This window comes from Trichosurus vulpecula, chromosome 7 (assembly GCF_011100635.1).
Source record: "Trichosurus vulpecula isolate mTriVul1 chromosome 7, mTriVul1.pri, whole genome shotgun sequence".
NCBI classification, from domain to species: Eukaryota; Metazoa; Chordata; class Mammalia; order Diprotodontia; family Phalangeridae; genus Trichosurus; species Trichosurus vulpecula.
The window spans coordinates 1,439,410-1,458,579 of NC_050579.1; the positions used below are offsets into that span (position 1 = coordinate 1,439,410).

General features: G+C 43.7%; 1 long non-coding RNA gene across 1 annotated transcript; it reads left to right on the forward strand.

The window, feature by feature from the left end:
• The first annotated feature begins 1,336 nt into the window (after nucleotides 1-1,336).
• LOC118855779 lies at nucleotides 1,337-19,138 on the forward strand. The gene is made up of 6 exons (XR_005010809.1): nucleotides 1,337-1,414; nucleotides 3,615-3,691; nucleotides 8,569-8,898; nucleotides 10,248-10,374; nucleotides 15,912-16,007; nucleotides 18,560-19,138. It is a non-coding gene; the product is annotated as an uncharacterized LOC118855779 (long non-coding RNA).
• The last annotated feature ends 32 nt before the right edge of the window (nucleotides 19,139-19,170 follow it).

A 19,170-nucleotide genomic window follows, 5' to 3' on the forward strand; every position in this document is an offset into this window, starting at 1 on the left:
TGAACTTCAGAATAAATTACAAACAAAGTACAAACATCAACAGACAGACCCAATACAGATTCATAGTTACCAACATCTAGGTTCAGCCCGGGATCTCATAACAAGGGCTGGCCCAGAGTCATGCTGCGGGAATGAGCTCCAAAGAACAGACAGCCGACCTCTGGTTTTTATATCTTTTTCAGCGTCAGGGGTGAGTCACACATGCGACTCACCCACGTGACCTAGAATCATCACAGAGAGGCGGACTTAAACCCACATGGTCTAAAAGCCTCTGCTCTCCCAGTCATGTAAACTAGGCCCTCCCTGGAGTTAGCCCCACCTTGGGCCCCACCTTAGTTGCCAATCCACACCCACTAAGGTTTTACATCTAATAGGGGTTTGGGCCTGGGGCTTAGCACCTAGTAAGGCTCAATGAATTACTCAAAGGGAACAAAAGCCAAACTATTCAAGGGCACTTGTTGAACTAAGTGCTAAGGAGTCCATTTTGCTTACCAACACAGGTAGGTGAGCCTTTGCCTGGGAAGGAAGCCCCTGTCTTTGGTCCCCTCCATTAGAGTTTAGGGCAACCCTGTCCTGAAGTAGAAAACTAGCCCTTGTGAATCCATCTGGTCTCAGAGCCATTTACGGCTTGTTCAATTTCTAACATAGGGTAATTTACATATTCTATTTCTTCTTCTGTTACTCTAAGCAATTCCTATTTTGTAAACATTCATCCATTTCACTCAGATAGTCAACTTCATTGGCATTTTACTGGGCAAAATACCTCCTAATAGTTTAATTTCCTCTTCTTTGGTTCACCCTTTCCTTTTTCATTTGATTTTCTTCTTTCCTTTTAAAAATCAAATTAACCAACGTTTTATCTATTTTGTTTCGTTTTAATAAAACCAGCTCCTAGTTTGATTTGTTCAACTTTTTTTATTACTTTGTTTTATTCATCTCTCCTTTGATTTTCAGGACTTCCAATTTGGTGGTTGAGAATTTCAAATTTGTTCTTTTTCTAGTTTTTTTTAAAGTTGCCTGCCCAGTTCTTTGATCTGCTCTTTCTCTATTTGACTGATTTAAACGTTTAGTAGGACTCCAGGGTTGGGGACACAAACAGGTAACCAAACTAGCCCCAGGGCAGCACTGCCTGCGCCCCGTACGCAGACGTAAGAAAGCGTGCCCCGGTGCCTTCTGGGGAATGGAGTCCGGGCGAGCCAGGGCCCGGCAGGAGCCTTCTGCTTCCGGACTCCATTTCCCAGAAGGCGCGGCGCTCCCCCGCCTGTTACTTACTTCCCCTTGCCCTCTCCTGCTTGTTCCTAGCGAATGGCCGCAGGGCGCGACGCATTGTGGGATCGTTCGTTCATCCTGTCTTCGGAGTTGGGAGTAACCGCCACCGGACCTGGCAAGTCCCACTTCCAGACTTGGACGCTTGGTGCGGATCCGGGGACTGAGCAGGGAGGTGGGGGGGGAGGGGCAGGGGAGAGAGTGCGCACGCGCGGTGACCCCTTCTCTACGCCGCCCCCGATGGGCCTCATACTCTGATGTATGGGGGGAGGGGCATAAAACGGCCATTAGACACGCGGGTCGCTTGAAGGCGTGGCCAAATGACAGAGCTAGGGGGGGCCTTGGCGCCCCCCACCCCTTACTTCCACCCGTAAAGGGCCCAGGCTTGTTTTGCAGGACAGGTCGTGCCCGTGGGCGCAGTCACTGCCCATTCATGTGGGCGCGCCCCACACCCACATGCAGGCGCATACATTCCCACTCGCGATAGACGTGCACATGTGTGCGCTCCCCCGCGCGTGTCACGCAAACACCTCCCCTGCACCATCTACACACCAAACAGCCCACGTGCACGCACACGCGTGTACACAAGTGCCCCGCCCCCACGTGCACGCAGGCGCCCGCTCTTCCACGTCCTGCTGCCTCCCCATGCTGTTGGGAAGGTCCTCAGGGGCCAGAGTGGGGGGCCTGGCTGACGTGACCTTGCTTCTGAGCCCCCAGGTCCCAGCCTTCCGGTGTGTGGGGTGAAAGACCCTCACCAATTCAATTTATAATAAGGAGCCATCTCAGGGTTTATTCAGTTGTGGAGAACAGGGCGTCCTCTGCCAGAGCAGACCTAGCAAGGGAGATCTTCCAAGGCACAAAGCACCAGTAATTAGACCTAAGGCAAGAGGATTCCCGCCCACCTCTGACCCTTCTCACCGTTGGCTGGGAGGTGGGCTTACAATCTGCGCAAAGCTAGACAAAGAACCCGGAAATCAAGGCACAGGAACTCCAGCTCCCATTCCCTTGGTTAATGATTACAACTGAGGTGACATCTATAAATCTGAAGAAGGCGAATAGGAAAAGGGGAGGGGGAGACCCTCTCCACTCCTCTACAGCACTTTTACAGTAAAGGAAAGCAGGTCACAGTGACTCTATCCTTACTGAGCAAATCATTAAACCAGAACCAGAAGAAAGAACAAAAAGTTTCAGGGTAAACGTTCCCAGAGGCTGAGCCATCAGACTCTCACAGCCTAAGCAGAATTTTCCACTTCCCTATTTTCCTATTTCTTGATTTTTAAACATTTCTTAGTATAGATATAGATACATATTTATACATACCTTCCCTGTGAAGTCTTCACATTTTATTTACCTCGCACACCGGGAAGGGGAAGGTGGTAGAGGCCCAGGAGAAGGAGACCCCCCCAGCAAGAGGAGCCCCCCCACCCCAAGGAAGAGCCCCCCAGAAGGAGCATCTCCAGGAGAAGGAACCCTCCTCCAAAAACCCCACAGAAAAAGGAGGGCCCCCCCAGAACACCTCCCAGGAGAAGGAGCCCCCCCCTCCCAGAAGGAGCATCTCCAGGAGAAGGAACCCTCCTCTAAAAACCCCCCAGAAGAAGGAGACCCCCCCAGAACACCTTCCAGGAGAAGGAGCCCCCCCCCTCCCAGAAGGAGGGCCCTCAGGAGCAGGTGCCCCCCCAGGGAGGAGGAGCACCCCTCCAAGAACCCACACCAAGAAGGAGGCCCTCCCCAAGGGAAGGAACCCCCCCCCAAGAAGGGAGCCCCCAGGGAAGAGTTCTCAGCCCCTCCTCTCTACCTCCAGGGCTGCCCCTGGTCAGAGGGGGCCCAGGCTCCTGCCTGCCTGGTCATCTTGGCCATCTGTGGAAAATGTGTCCCAATGCTTGGAGGGAGAGGTGAGGCTTGCCCAGCGGTAGGGGGGAAGAGAATGAGCCCCTGGGCAGAGGGACATCTGGTGACAAACCTCTAGGAGCCAAGCGGCAGATCAGCGAACCCCAAATCTTAGGGGTCTCCCTGTCTCCCCTTTCTCTCATGTTACCCTCGGTTTACCCGGTTTTCCCAACATTTCCTGGCCTTTCATGTGGTTTCAGTCAGTTGGTCAGTGAGCTTTTGATTCCTCACTATACAGGCTGAGTGAAATGAGGGGTGGTAGCCAGAGCAGAGACCCCACGAGGGTAGAGAGAGCTTTGGCAGCTCAGGAGGAGGAGAGCAGAAAGGCAGTGGGGATAGTGACCCGGAGAGCAGGGTCCCAGAGGAGGATTTGGGGTGAGGGTCTCCAGGGTGCTGATGAGGGCTCCACTTGGGAGCTGCGTGGGGGGCAGGTTCTCCCCTAGACCTTTCTGTTTTTCCAGGTGCTCTCCTTCCCCAAGACAGGGGTGCCCTGGAGGAGGCCCAGATGGCGTGTGGGGTCTTCCCCACCAGCTTTCAGGTGAGTTCAGGGGGTCTTTCTTCCAACGCATTTCATACCCTGTGATATCTGGATGTCAGATACATGTCTTGCCTTTCCTTTTATCTAAGTACCATCAGAGGACGTTTGCAGAAGTTTGTGGTGGTTTTGATGGATGATACGGTACGTGCTGTGTATGTATAAATATATGTGTAAATAGACACACGTGGGTCGCATAGGTGCGTAGATAGAATTCAGGATATGTACACATGTGTCATTGTAGCTGGAATGTAGCCCTGTTACAGTTGGACAAATGCATGTGGATAAGGAATAGCTTCTGGTTTCAGGATTATTAATTATGCTAATTATTGGCCTAATGTTGAATCGTCCTTAATGACTCTAACCTGATTGACTGTTTTGGATAAATTGTTGTTGCACTTTTCCTAGACTTTCTTTAAAACTTTCAGATGGATATTCATTAGTCTGTGTTTTTCTTTCTTTGCTTTATCCTTTCCTGCTTTAGGGCTTAAGATTTTATTTGTCTCATGGATAGAGCACTTGTCCTGGAGTCAGGAGGACCAGAGTTCAAATTTGGCCTCAGACACTTGACACTTAGTCGCTGTGTGACTCTGGGCAAGTCCCTTCCTTAACCCCAATCACCTTGCCAAAATGACAAAAAAAAAAAAAAAAAAAGATTCTACCTGTCTTAAGAAAGGAATTTGGTGCAGTCCCTTCTCAATTTTTTTTTGGAATAGTTTTGTGTACTGTGGGTATTAATTGTTCTTTAATCAATCAATTAACAGTGATTAGGCACCTACCCTGTGTCTGGCACTGTGTTAAGCCCTTGGGATACAAAAAGAGGCAAGAGACAGCCCCTGCCCTCAAGGAGCTTACAGTCTAATGGGGGAGACAACCTGCAAACGTGTAGACAAAGCAAGCTATATATGGAATAGATAGGAGAGAAAGAACAGAGGAAAGGCATTGGAATTATGAGGGGCTGGGGAAGGCTTCATGTAGAGGGGGTTTTAATTGGGACTTAAAGGAAGGCAGGGAAGTCAGTAGTGGGAGTGGAGTGGGGAGATGTATTGAAGGGGAGACCTCTTGAATAGGATCCTTTACCTCTTGGGTCAGGGACAGCCTTATGTCCAGTATCAGCAGGAAGAAGCTATGGAGGACGAGACCTTTGCCCATTACCCCAAGATTCTGAGCCCCATTCGTTTGTGGGGGGAATGATAACATTGTTTACGTACTTATTTTGTGTTATCTTTGTTATGTTGTTGTAAAGTTCTGTTGACAGCAGTTATCTCAAAACTCCTATTGATTGCCTCATTGACCTCTGTAATGGATAAGGAAGATCTTGGGGCTAAATCAAATGGCAATTTAGATTTGAAGATCTTTCCCACTCATTAATAGGCCATGTGACCTGCTTACATCACAGGAAGCCTAAATCACATGTGATGGGAGGAGCTTGCTGAGAAGAAAAGGAAAGCGTGTCACAGGAAATGCTGAGAGAGCAGTTAGAGCTGAGGGGAAGAGCAGATGTGTGGTGGCTGTGAGTGTGTTTGTGGGAAGGCCCCAGCAGGGGGGCCAGTGGTTTATGGGATGGTGAGGCTCCTTGTTGTGATACTGTGTTTTAAGTTCCTTGCTGTTAGGATAAAGTAGGCTTACTGGTTTGGGGAGTTGGTTGCTTGACTATGGGATTTGGTCCTCTGGTGTCTGAATAAATGTTTTACTTCTACCTTGTGTGTGGAGAGTCTATCATATTTTGCGATAAAGAAGTATATAGGCATATCCACAGATATTGTTGATGTTGTGTTTATTGGCTTGCTAACACAGGAGAGCATCCCAGGTTTGGGAGACAGAAAATGTCTGGAGCTGAGAGATGGAGGGTCTTGTTTGTGGAGTGGCCCAGAGGCCAGGTCACTGGATGGAAGAGTCCATGTCCGGCAGTAAGGGGCAGTAGGAGAGGGCTGGCTTTGGGTACCAAACAAAACACCTTCTGTTTGCTTCTGGAGGCAGTAAGGGGCTACTGGAGTTTACTGAGTGTGTGGGGGGTGGGCAGGCGACGTAATTGGACCTTGGTGTTGGGACAGTGACTTTAGGATCTGAAAGGAGGATGGACTGGAGAGGAGAGACCTGAGGCAGGCAGACCCCCAGCAGCTACTGCCATAGTACAGGTGTGATGGGATGAGGCCTACACGAGGGTGGGGGCAGGGTCTGAGGAGAGAAGGGGGCCTGTTGGGGAGATGGTGTAGAGGTGATATGGACAGCCTTGGGAACAGATTGCATATGGGGGCTGAGAGAGAGTGAGGAGACAGAGTGATGCCCAGGTTATGAGCCTGAGAAGATGGTGGTGCCCTCCACAGTGATAAGGAAGCTGGAGGTTTGGGGGAAAGATTTAGAAAATTGTATTGTTAGTTCACCTGGACCAGGAACTTTCCCCCTCCACCCTCCTTGGATTAGTTTAATTTAATTTTGTGAAACTGGATTATTTAAGAGTTCTGTTTTTGTGTATAGTAGGTTCTGATAATTCTTTTTCTTTCTTCTGTTTGTTGTGATTTCACCTGGTTGCTTTTTAAAAATTAATTTTGTTTTCTACTCTCTTTAATCATGTTGGCTGGAGTTATCAATTTTGTTATTCTTTGAAAGCGTTTGACTTTTTTAGTTTTTGGTTTTGTTGATCAGTCTTCAGTTTCTATTTCTAGTCTTATTTTCATGATTTCCTCTTTTATGATTCTTTTAGTTTTATTTGTTATCTTTCTAGTTTTTAAAATATGTATCTAGTTCAGCCTCTCTCTTTTTTTTTTTTTTACTTTGTTATTGTGTGAATGAATGAACAAATGAAAATGCGTTCATAAAGCTCTTCCTGTGACTAGATGGCTGAATGGGATGTACAGATGAAGCCTTGTTTGATATCTAAGAATACCCAGTAGATTCAGTAGGCTCTATAGACTAGTTTGCACACACTCAATCATCAGCTAGCTAGGTTGGGCCTTTTACTTGGAGGCATAGATTCTGTAAGACCCTGATATGGAAGCCAGGTCTCAGGGGGAGTGTTGACTGGGGAGGGGTGCAGGACTTGGGAGCAGGTCAGTGGCAGATTGGGAGAGGTCTTGGGTGGATGGCTGGTTTACATGTTATGGGTTATGATTTCTCTTCTGCATGCTGCTCTGGTGACAGCTCAGAAATTCTGATGTGTTCTCTCATGCTTATCGTTTTTCACTTAGTTATACGTCGCTTCTCTGATTTCTTCTTTGATCCACTCACCATTTAGGATTTCATTATTAAGTCTCCATTTAGGTTTGTTTCTTTTGCTAGTGCTCCCTGACTTTATTACTATTTTTATTTCGTCGTGGTCTCTAATGGCTATGTTTAGCGTTTCCTTTTTATAAACACTTATTTGAAATTGTTCAGAACTCCTGAGTGCAAGCTGAAGCAAATTAAAATGCATTTGGGAATTGTTTAACAAAATAAATAAGAAGACCGTACAGCATAGTGCTACTTTGTGGTTACCTACTGCCCTAAGGCATAGTCTGTATTTCTATGAAGGTGCTATCTGGTGCTGAAAAGTATGTATATTCTTAGTGCCACATTTAGGTCTTTATTATCTAACCGTTTTTTTCTCCTCTGTTTTTCCCTTTTTGTTTCTCTTCATTTAAATTTGTTCATTGATGTGAGGAACATTAAATTCTCCTGCTTGTTGTATACTACAGTCTTTTTGGAATTCAGTTACTTTTTCCTTTATGAATTTAGATCCCCTTTTGGTTGGTACATATAAGTTTAATGCTGATGTCGGTTCATGGGATCATTGATGTAGAAACAGGAGGATCCTAAGAGGCCACGTAATCCGAGTCTTTTATTTTCTTAGCTGTAAAGTGATGATGTCAGGGCCCAGAGTAGGGAAGAGACTTAGGCCCAGAGGACAAGAGGATTATAGATTACAAGTCAAAAGGACCACAGGGACCTCTAAGTCCAACCCTCCCATTTCACAGATCAGCACACTGAGGCCCAGTGAGTCAAAGAGGTCATCAGAGACAGGATTCAAATGCAGGTCCTCTGACTCCAGAATCTTTCCCCTGTTCTACATCTATGCTTCCTTTAAACAGAATCCACTTTCCACATTTATCTCTGTTGATATTATGGTTTTTTATTTTTCTTTTACCCAGTTGCATAATTGCAACTCCTGTTTTTCTTTCCTGATTCACATGATAGAAAATAGTTATTTTTCTTCTAGCCTCTTCTTTTGATTCTGTTTATCTTTTTTAGGTGTGTTTTGTTTGAACCACAAATTGTAGTAGCTTTTTTCTTATCCGTTTGTTTTATCCATTTATTTATCTTTCATTTTATTGGTTTAATCAATTCACATTCAAAGCTGTGAGAGCTAAGTTTATGTTTTTCTCCATTCATGTCTCTAGTATTGCTCTAAAAAACAAAGTTCAAAGTCCCTCCTCCAGCTTCTTTTCGGGGGGTTGGTGGGGGGTTTGTACCTTTTTCTAAAAGGATTTTTAGCATTGTTCTCATCATAATCTTTCTTACTTTCTGCCTAGTCTGAACTTTTCTGATTCATGGCCTCTGTCCTTATTTACTTCTTCAATCTCTTTATTTATGAATGCAGCTGTCATTTCTGACCGATTTCTATGTTTCAGATCTTGCTCCATCATCTTTCTTCTGATTCATTCTCAGAAATAGCCATTCACAAGGGAAGTCACCAGGATTGTAGCAAGCCTCAGTAGTAGAAATTGCTGCCTCCCCCATCTTTTACTCTTGCTCTACCCTTGCTGTCCCCAGGATCATTCTCCTCTCCCTTGATTGAGTCTTTCTTCTCCCTTCTTTGTGGGCACTAGCTGCAGCAAAAGCTTCTTGCTCTGTTTCTTTAGGCAGGATGTTCAGATAACACAAAACTCTTCTGTATCCACTAGAAACTCCAGAAGATAATGAAATGATATATTCTGAAATGTGAAGAGCTGAAAATGCAACAAAGATGCAGCCCTGAAAACCTGAGACTCATTATCCACACAAACAAATAGAGGTTTAACAGGAGATTGTGGTTTGAGACATTCCTGAAAACAAAAGAAAACCAAAAAAGGGATGAGAGGAGAATATTTGGCTAGCAAATACCACAGACTACTCACACAGCAAAGGCAGATAAGTGCAGTGACCAAGAATGCCTTCTAGTGGTCTTCATTGAAGATATGATTGTCCTGGTTCCATCGATTCCCAACACACCGGATCGTCTCTCCCTTTTTCAGGTTTTATTTTTATTTTCAGTTCCAGCTCCTCTCCCTTCCTCCCCCCCTTTCCCTACCCATTGAAAAAGAGAGTCCCTTAAAAGACCCCTGCAAGAATTCTAAAGAGTTAAATTCTTTTAGCCCCAACAGAAAAACCAAGGTGGCAGAGAATGCTGGTTGTCTAGAATGTGGCTTGTAAATGACAGATGATGAGAGTGGGAAATGAATGGAGCCCAGAATTGCATGTGATTGGAAGAGGACAGGCTACTTTGTACATGGGAAATTGGGCGGTGCCTAGGATGCCTTCAATTTCTGCCTGAAACAAAGTTCCATCATTTAGCACTGCTGCTTTCCTGGTGATGCATTATCGTGACGAATCATAGAACGTTTATGAGTACTCAAAACTGGGTCAATGAAAGGACAGTAGGTCCAATGTGTAAACAGACCAGAGCCTATTTCCAGTGAAGAATTGTGCACAAGAGTATAAAAATGTATGACTAGGAAATGATGGGAGGGAACAAGCTTTTATGAGGTGCCTACTATGTGCCAGCACTGAACTTTATAAACCTTACCTCATTGTAGGAGATTAGTTACAAATGCAGAACAAGGGATGAGATGGTCCCCAGTGTACCTGGGTGCAATCTTGTGTAATAACAGAGTTAGAGGCAGGTCCCTGGCACTTTAGTTTGATCCCCTATCAAGGTTTTCTTGCTGAATATAGGCAAGGTTCATCTAGGCTGAGGAGGCATCGATGGCTATCCTCATCTTTGGGGGGCTGAGCCTTATCACAAAAGTCACAGAAGTATCTCCCTTAGGATGTACTACACTTTGTAGGTAGTTAATAAATGCTCTATGAAGTGAGGTAGGGGCTGGGTTTTCATTGTAGGACTCCACAGTACAGAGGAGGTGCTGATCTCTGAGAAAGAGCAGAGGACTATCAGTGGTGGAGAATAACCTCCTGGCCTGAGAGTGTTAGTGGGACCCTGCCTCCCTAGTCACTCTCCCCAGAATGTAGAGACCAGCATGGAAGTGGTTGCTAAATAGAAATTAATGTAATTAATATTGGGAATGTGACTGCCGATGTCAGTGTTGTGCCTCTGGTGTTTGTTTTAGAGTTTTAGGAATAATGTGCATGATTTTGGGGGTCTTGTAAGGATATATCTTGGTGAACTTTATCAGTGAAGGAAGACAATTTATATAGTACTGGGTTGAGTCCAAAATGAGACCCAGAGCAAGCAGCTAATTAGAAAGTAGGTGAGGTAAAATATTCAACATTCTCAATTCTCTGCAAGGTTTTTCCTTGATCTCCTAACACCTGGTATCTCTTGGGACATGAGGTCAAACAGTTAAACAGGAATTTTTTGATTCAGGAATCTGTTACATTCAAGGATGTGGCTGTGGACTTCACTAGAGAGGAGTGGAGACATCTGGAGCCTGCCCAGAGGGCCCTGTACAGGAACGTGATATTGGAGACCTATGAGAACCTGGTCTTTGTGGGTAAGCACACCAGCTGTCTCCTGGGGAGGCTTGGTGGTCTTCCTTGTAATTGGCTGTGAGTGTCCTGAAATGTTGACCTAAGTTTGGGCTTGTTCTGTGCAAATGTTCAAGACCGCCTCTCCCTTCTCTATTCCCTGTGGCCAGTGGAGATAATATTTCTGTTCACTCTTCCTGGGTGAAAAATGTCCCATAGCTTCATTGTGCTGGCCCTGAGGCTACAGCTTCCCTGCTCTAGGGAATGTTTGCTAAAGTACAGGAACAGTTTGGAGCCTGTCTCCTCCAGGAGGCCCACTGTTTCCCTTTCCTTGGGATTTCTTGGGGTTCTTGGAGCTCTGCTTTGTATGGACTTCCCTTTTCCTAGACTGGAAGCCCCTGGAGACAAACAGTCCTATTGGTTCTCTGTACACAGAAAGTACTCAGTATAGCATGGTGAATTACAAAAGAAATTCCCATGGCAGACCATTGGTCATAGGTCCTACTTTTCAGGACTTCAGTGGGTCCCTGTCACCTCTTAGATCTTGTGCTTGGCATTCGGAGCCCTTCCCATCCCAGCTCCTGCACACCTTCTAGGCTGATCCACATTTCTCTCTTTGGGGCATTCTGCAGCCATGGAATATGGCCTTTTTTGCTTTTCCTCCTAGAAGAGGATTGTCCATTAGCCTGTGAATGTCTCATACAGTTTGCTTTTCCTTTTGAATAAATAGTAAATTCAAGGTGTTGCTTTCAAGCTGTCCTGTTTTGCTCTGTTTTCTTCTACTTTCTCCTGTTCATTCTGTAAAAAGGTTCCAGTTGATGAGGTCAGCGTTGGGAGAGCTGGTTCATCAAATAGGAAAGAATTCACTTAGACCTTCTCTGTAGCCATTGGGAGCTTTATTGATGCAAAAGCAGCGGGCCTGAGATTTAGCAAGGAGCTAAACAAAGGCACTGGTGTAGGGAAGGAACCCTACCCTATATAGACATAAAGCTATACAGCCTGTAGGATGATTTTAGGGTTTCTCATGGGGGTTGGTGTTTTAGGGATAGGATAAGTAAGGACACAGGTAGAGGACAACAATTGACACAAGATAAGGGAGACCAGAAATATTATGAGCCAGGGTGGGGCAGGAGACAAGGAATTCCATGGTCCTGGATAAGGGGGAAGTTATGTGGTAACTCAAGATAAGGGAGAGACTCTAGGATGCCTTCAGGCTTGGGAGGGGCCTCAGAAAGAAGTGAAAAAGCAACCTTTAATATTATTTTTAATCCTTAGGGATCATTTCCCCACTCAACTACTAGGCAGGAGAAATCTTTTTGGGAAAAAGTGGCCAAGGTCATTGTCTTCAGTAGTTGCTACCTGCTGAACAGGGGTGAACAGTCCATTTCAGGGGCCAAGGATAGGTTGAGGAGAAGTGATCAGCATAGGGGTGTGGAATGCAGTGCCAGCTGAGTCCAGGATGGAGAAAGGCAAACCACTTGGGGACACCAAGGGTAGGGGTTGGCAGCCTAAGAGCTAAAAGTGGAATTTCTGCAGGCAAGAAGATACAAAGCGAACAAACCAGGAGGTTAAACAAGCATGGACCAAATATAAGAGCAAATAAAGTGATTAATAACACGGTCAGAATGAGTGAAAGAAAGGGGAGGAATCACGACCCCAGGGAAGAGGTGGGGGGGGATACCAGGCAGGAGTGGATGTCATGCATCCAAGAGGCTGCCTGTAATGTGCTCAAAGGATAAATTCCGTGCAGAGTTTCCAGGGAATAGGGGGAGAGCTATGGGGAATAAGCTAGTATGCTGGGAATAATGGGGACACACCCAGCAATCCTGCACTCTGCCCTGTCCCACAGAGTTCCCTATTTGAATTAAGGCATTAGACTTCCAGTCCTGAGGATGCAGGCCTAACCCTAGGCATAGGGTGGGAATCAGGAATCAGTGGGCTAGAAACAGAAGTGGTTCATGGTGGGGCCCAGGACCCAGCATAGCTAGAAAGCCCACAGGCAAGTCCCCAAGGTGAGGAGCTTCAATGCATGGTCTTCTTTGATCACTTTTCTGCTAGTCTTACCCTGCATCTTATCTTACATCTCACATCCTGCCTCCTGCTTGTTTCATCTGCCTCAGCACTGCTGTTTTCCTCACTATCCACCCAAATGCTTTTGAGAGAGGGACAAAGGAGCTGTCCCTGCCTGAGTCAGGGTGTGGAGGGGAGTAAAATGAGGCTGAAGCAGCCTCCAGGGGATGAGGAGAGTGTGGAACGGGCATCCTTGTTGCATGACCATCTGCAGGTGGACCATCGATAGTCTAGAAGACACGAATCTGACAGACAAGTTCAATATGCAGGGCCCAAATAGAAGGAACATTACAAGTGACAAAGAAAGAAACCAAGAGCCCTATGATGGTATTACTGACTTTTGACATACAGGATTTTCTGATCTTGTTATTTTCTCAAAAGTTTCCACTCTGAGTCCAATTCCTTTAGGAGGATCAGATGCTCTTGAGGATCTAACTCTATCCATGTAAATATAAGTAACAACACTTTGCAGGTAGAAGCCTTCTACCCTGGAGTTCAGTAGTTATACAAATGAATTTACGTAGAAGAGACTGACTTTTACTCCAGTTATCATAAAAGACTTGGGAGGATCCAGAAGCGATTAACCCCAAAACGATGCATATCAATAAGTTGCTTATAATAAAACATTTTTGTGCCACAGAACACACAGTATAAACAGATATTATTTCCACAATAGTAACAAACTTTGAATGAAATTGACATTTCTATTAATCCAAATGTGTTCCATAAGTTACCTCTAAGAAATCTGCACTGAAATTCTTTTCTCCAAACTGAAAATGTTTCTGATCTAGTTTCAGTAATTAATAAAATAGCAGTTAGGTCCCTCAGTCAGTTGTACCAATACCCAATTATTCTAACATTATTTTGAAACATTTAAGGACCTTATTCCATACAGACACATGTCTAGTAACAGGCACATAACTAGGCCAAATACCCATCTACTAAGTCAAGTGGGACATTGGACCTTTCAGACCAACATTCAAGAGACTAGTGCCCTTTCTTAGGATACCTGAAGCATGAACCAATGACTCTGTTTCTCTGAAAGCAGTTATTTAAGACTGATCTAAGGACACAACAAACCTAAGATTGAAACTTAGAAAATTCACAGTGGGTTTGAATATAATTGTTGTCAGTATAGTAAGGCATTTAAAATCACACAAAAAGATTTTGCAAAACATTTCTTTGTAAAAAGTATTTCCCTTTCAAAAACAGCATACAATTTAATGATTTTAAAAGGAATAATCACTAAAACTTTCATAAAATAAATTAGCTGGAAACCTTAAAGATTGGGATTTATCAAAACCAAGTTGGTGTAAAGTGTCTTTTAAGTATCACAGATCGCCAAAGTACCATAAAACTGAAATTCTCAATAATCACAAATCCCCAAGTACCAAAAGGAGTTTACCTTGGGGAGGAAGTTTGGTTTTTTTTCCTAAATCAAGAACATACCCAATTAAACTAGCCTTATCACAATAACAAAGTTTACTAGGCCTTTAAAACTTACTCAGTAGAAATTCCACTACACAGAAGACTTACATAGGGTTAATAAGAATTTATGACTAGATGGTTCCAAAAATTCTCATTTTAGTTAACCTCAGTTCTTACTTAAGTACAATTCAACATCTAGATTAGAAGATGAATTGCTTTTCTAACAACATAGTAAAATACAATGTTAGCCAAGTTTCACAATATAAGAAAATTTAGAAATATAACCACACCACAAGCAATTATCGTTTATTTAAAATTGAAACAGGACCAATTAATTACCAATTAGGTGACCATAACTTAGTTGGATAAGCAAATCAAGTCTGGATGCATAATCACTAGTGGTAACATTTTAATTTCTAAGGCCCAATTCTCTTAGCACTTTAAAAAAAAAGATTATTATCCATAAACTCACATTTTTTGAAGACATGGTGACAATTCCAAGTTCCAGGTAACCTTTACTTCCTTGGGCTGCTGCAGGGACCCCCAAGGAAAACCAGGTACAGAGGCCCATAGGGCACAGAGACCCTGAAACCGGGGTGTAGGGACCCCCCAAGGAAAACCAGGAAACCAGGGTACAGAGGGAACAAGACAGGGTTAAAAATTCTTCTCAAGCAGAGCAAGGTGCCTTTTCTTTAAGTTTTGGAGACCGAATTTCTTACTAAGCTTGTTTCGTTTAGAAATCCCTTCCACAGATCACTTTCCCAGATTATATTGAGGTCAGGCTGTGTTACAATGGAACACTTGGGCACTTTTCTTTAAGGATCTCCTTCCCAAATTTCCCTCCTAGCAGTCTCCTAGTAGCCTCTCACCATTTGTCCCAGTGTCCTGGGACCCAGGAGAGAAAGAAATGACTGACCCAGGGCCAGGTCGTCCCCTTATGCCAAGGGCCATAGTCTGACTGACCATGCAGAAGTCAGTGGAGCTTCAGACGCTGCTGGCAGTGTCTGGGCACTCCAGGGGTCACACTGCTAGGGAGACAGTGGGAGCAGAAAAGTCTGGGGAAGAGAACAAAGAAAAGACTGCTTACCTGTTATCCCAGTGGCTAGGAGAAGATCATTGGAGTCCAATTAATATTTGGACTCCCGGGTCCAAAAATGATGAGGTCAGAGTTGGGAGAGCTGGTTCATCAAATGTGAAAGAATTCCTTAGACCTCTGTAGCCATTGGGAGCTTTATTGACACAAAAGCAGCGAGCCTGAGATTTAGCAAGGAGCTAAACAAAGGCACTGATGTAGGGAAGGAACCAGACTTATATAGACATAAAGCTATACAGCCTGTAGGATGATTTTAGGGTTTCTCATGGGGGTTGGAGATTTAGGGATAGGATAAGTAAGGACACAGGTAGAGGACAACAATTGACACAAGATAAGGGAGACCGGAAATATTATGAGCCAGGGTGGGGCAGGAGACAAGGAATTCCATGGTCCTGGATAAGGGGGAAGTTATGTGGTAACTCAAGATAAGGGAGAGACTCTAGGATGCCTTCAGGCTTGGGAGGGGCCTCACAAAGTACTGAAAAAGCAACCCTTAATATTATTTTTAATCTTTGGGATCCACATCACAGTGACCCTTCTCTTCCTTGACATCCCCACATACTTGTACATATCAGTGTATTCTGTATCCACTTATATGTGTCAGTTTCCTTCAGCAAGATGTCAGCTCCCTTTGGGACAGTGATTTGTACGCCTTTCCTTTTGATCCCTAATGTCTAGCATGGACCTGGCACATCATAGGGGCTTGGCTAATGTCATGGCTTGATTGAAACATCTGAATCTCAATTGAGATACATGGAAAAAAGGTCTTGGCCCCTAAGCATGGATGGGATCAAATGAAGTAGGTCTGTAAGCCACACCCCCTGGAATACCAGACAAATGCAAGTGCACTTCAGGGTCCTTTGCACCACCCTCTGGGCCTCTTAGCCTTATTTTCCATCACTAGAACTGAATTCTTAGATAGCTTCCTAAGCTCCCTTTTCAGCCCTTTATCATTTCTATACCTATATGTAGGACTTCCTGTTTCCAAACTGGATGTGATCTCCCTGTTGGAGAGAGGGGAAGCCCCATGGTGGCCCGAGGGAGGAGGCCCCCAAGGCTCTTGCCCAGGTAAGTGAGTAAGTAAAAAGCAGGCAGATGGGAGTTATCTCCATGTTGTGCAAGGTGACAACTCCCCAGTAAGATGGCCTCTGCTCTGTTGGACTGTGTGTGATTTCTCCTTAGTGTCCATTAGAGTGTGTGGAAAAACATCAGGCCTCTTCTGAGCACATCAGTTCCCTGATCTCTTTCTTTCCTCTCATATTTCCCTGTCTCAGGGAATGAGGTATCTGTTTCTTCTTTTGAGTTGTAAACTAATTTAAAATTTAATAGCTGTCAATAAAATAAGTAAGATGAAAGAATCTCACACTATCTTTGGTCTTGACTTATCTGCATTTTCCAATCTATTCCTTTCTGTCCCCTGAAAGGGGAAGAATTTAAAAGAACAACGACAAAAATCCAATTCAGGCAGACCAGCCGAGACATCCTAAAAGTCTGACGTTAAGTGCAGTTTTCCACTCTGATGGTCTCCCTCCTCTCATGCCCTTTGCTACCAAGCTGGTCAGACAAGTCTCAGAAAATCAGTCACAAAAATGAGCCATTGGGGGAAAGATCCCAGCTTTTTGAGAAAGAATTGCTCTTGGCCTTTTCCTGTTGTGACTATGGAAAGAGGGGCTTTCTCTGTTCTCTCCCCCCCATCAGCAGCAAAGCTTTTGTCAGAGCACCTTCCCCTATAGCCCACACTGTGTCCAGGGGAGGGCCCACCTAGAGAGGACAGTTGTGGAGTTGGATGGAATGACTGAGAAGAGCAGGCCCAGGGACTAGTGGGAATGGATGTGAATGCCACTAGAACAGAAGACCCATAAGGGACCTTACAGTACCAGAGGGAGGAGCTACCTCAGGCCCATGTTGTCCCACTTTAGAGAGTCACTCCTCATGTACTTAGGCACTGTATTGAGTTTTATTTTTTACATCATAATTTCACCCAGTATCCCTCTCCTTTTCCCTCCCAGAGAGCCATCTCATATTACAAATAGTATCTTTATAAAGACAAAAACCCAAAAACAAAAGAGAAGGAAGAGGATAAAAATCAGTATAATTTATCCATGCATTAAAAAAATACAAAAATACATTCAGTGTACAAAACTTCTGGCCTCCCGCTTCTGCCAAGGGATGGGTGGGGGTGTCTTCACATATCTCTTCTTTGGAGCCATGCTTGTTCTTTATCATTTTGCAACATTCGCTTTTGATTTTTTTTGTGGTCGTTTCTCTGTGCATTGTTGTCATATGTATGTTGTTTTCTTGGCTCTTACCTTCACTCTGTGTCAATCCATTTTTATCACATTCATCATTTCTTACAGCATAGTAATATTACATTATATTCATGTACCACAGTTGGTTTAGCCATTTCCTGATCAATGAGTATTTACTTCCAATTTTTACTATTATAAAAAATGGTGCTATAGATATTTTTGTGTATATGGGGCGTTCCTTATCAATGACCTCCTTGTGGAATAAGCCTACTAATGGAATCTCTGAGTCAAAGAGTATTTTATTCCATTTACTTGAATAATTCAGTTTGCTTTCCAAAATAGTTATACTGATTCACAGGTCCACCAGGAATGTACTAGTGTGCCTATCTTCTTACAACTTCTTCAGAATTGACTAATCCCTTGTATGCGCCCATTCTTACCACTGATGTATGCTTTAATGGGAGTGTTCTCATGTATGGGTGAAAAGTTTCATTGCTATTGTTGTTATCTGGCCATTTTAGTGAATGATTTTGCTTCAAGTTTATTGTGTCATCTGGCTGACTATTAAACACACTGGTAGGGGTTGATGAGCTTTACAGTGGTTTTAGGAGTCTGGACACACAAAACACCTTGATCCTGGAATAGTAATGCCTCCAACATCCAGCTTTTGCATTCAAGTTGGTAGGGTTGCCAGTAGAGGGTGCTGTACTTATTTTTGAAGAAGACCTTATGTACATCAGATTGCCATTTTAAAATCATCTTGTCATATTTTTGAAAAGTGACAAAAATGTCTCTGGTTGAGTTGAATTTGTTGTTTACTGTTTTAGGTATTTGGTGAATGTCTTTTGTCTTTTTATTAATATTTTGAGAATTAAAAAAATTTTCTGAAATATGTTAGATTCTTTTTTTGTTTTTGTGGGTTTTTTGGTTGTTTTTTTTTTACAATTTAAGACCCTCAATTCTGAAATTTTTCCTAATTGCTCAGTTTTCCAGGTCCATCAGTTTCAGCTGCCTAAATAGCAAGTTGTTTTCCAGTTCCCATTTTCTACCCTGCTTTTCCTCCTTCCTGTATGGTTTTCCATAAACTCCCCTGAAGAAGATATTTCAGCTTTTCATGATTGTTGTTTTCTTAGGTTATCTGTGAGTGCTTCCAGTTCCCTAGAATATAACTAATTTAGTACTTAGTAGCCAGGTGTTTTTAGTATCTTCTCCCCTGCCCTTGGCTTTAATTCCTTCTAAGTAGTGTTCTACCCAGGTCACTCTGTGTCTTGTGCTCTTGATCAAAGAAATAGAAACTAGAACTTACTCCAAAGAGGGTTACTTTCTGTCATGGCCAACAGTGACCAGTAACTTTTAAAACATTTCTTTCAGATGGTGTTAGTCAGGAGACCAGATGTGAAAGCAAAGATGCAAGTCTGATAAAATGCATTTACATGGGGGAATCATCCAAGACAAGACTTCCAGCGAATATTCCCTGGCATTCCAGGACAACAGAACCAATGGAATATAATATTAATTTAGAGATACAGAAGGGTGATCAGGAGAGACAATTCAGACTAGTAACAATCCCACAGAGAATAACTTTTAATGAAATGACTGTACCACATTGTACTACTTTGGGAGGAAGTTTTAATCTGGCATCAATCTTTGTTCCATCATGGAAAAGTCCTGTGGAGAAGAGTCTCCACAAATATAAGACACTTGACAAACAAATAAAGGATTTTTCAGACTTACTTATATGCAATGCTTTTTCCTCAGGGAAGAATCTTTCTCAGTATGACAAATGTAAGAAGCCCTTTAGTTACCACTCAGACCTAATTAAATACCACAGAATACATACTGGAAAAAAGCTCCATGAGGACAATGAAATGGGAAAGGCATTTGGTAGAAGATTATGTGTTATTGGCTGTCAGAAAATTCAAATTGGAGAGAAATATGAATGTCACAAATATGGGAAAACCTTTAGCAACCAAAAAAGATTG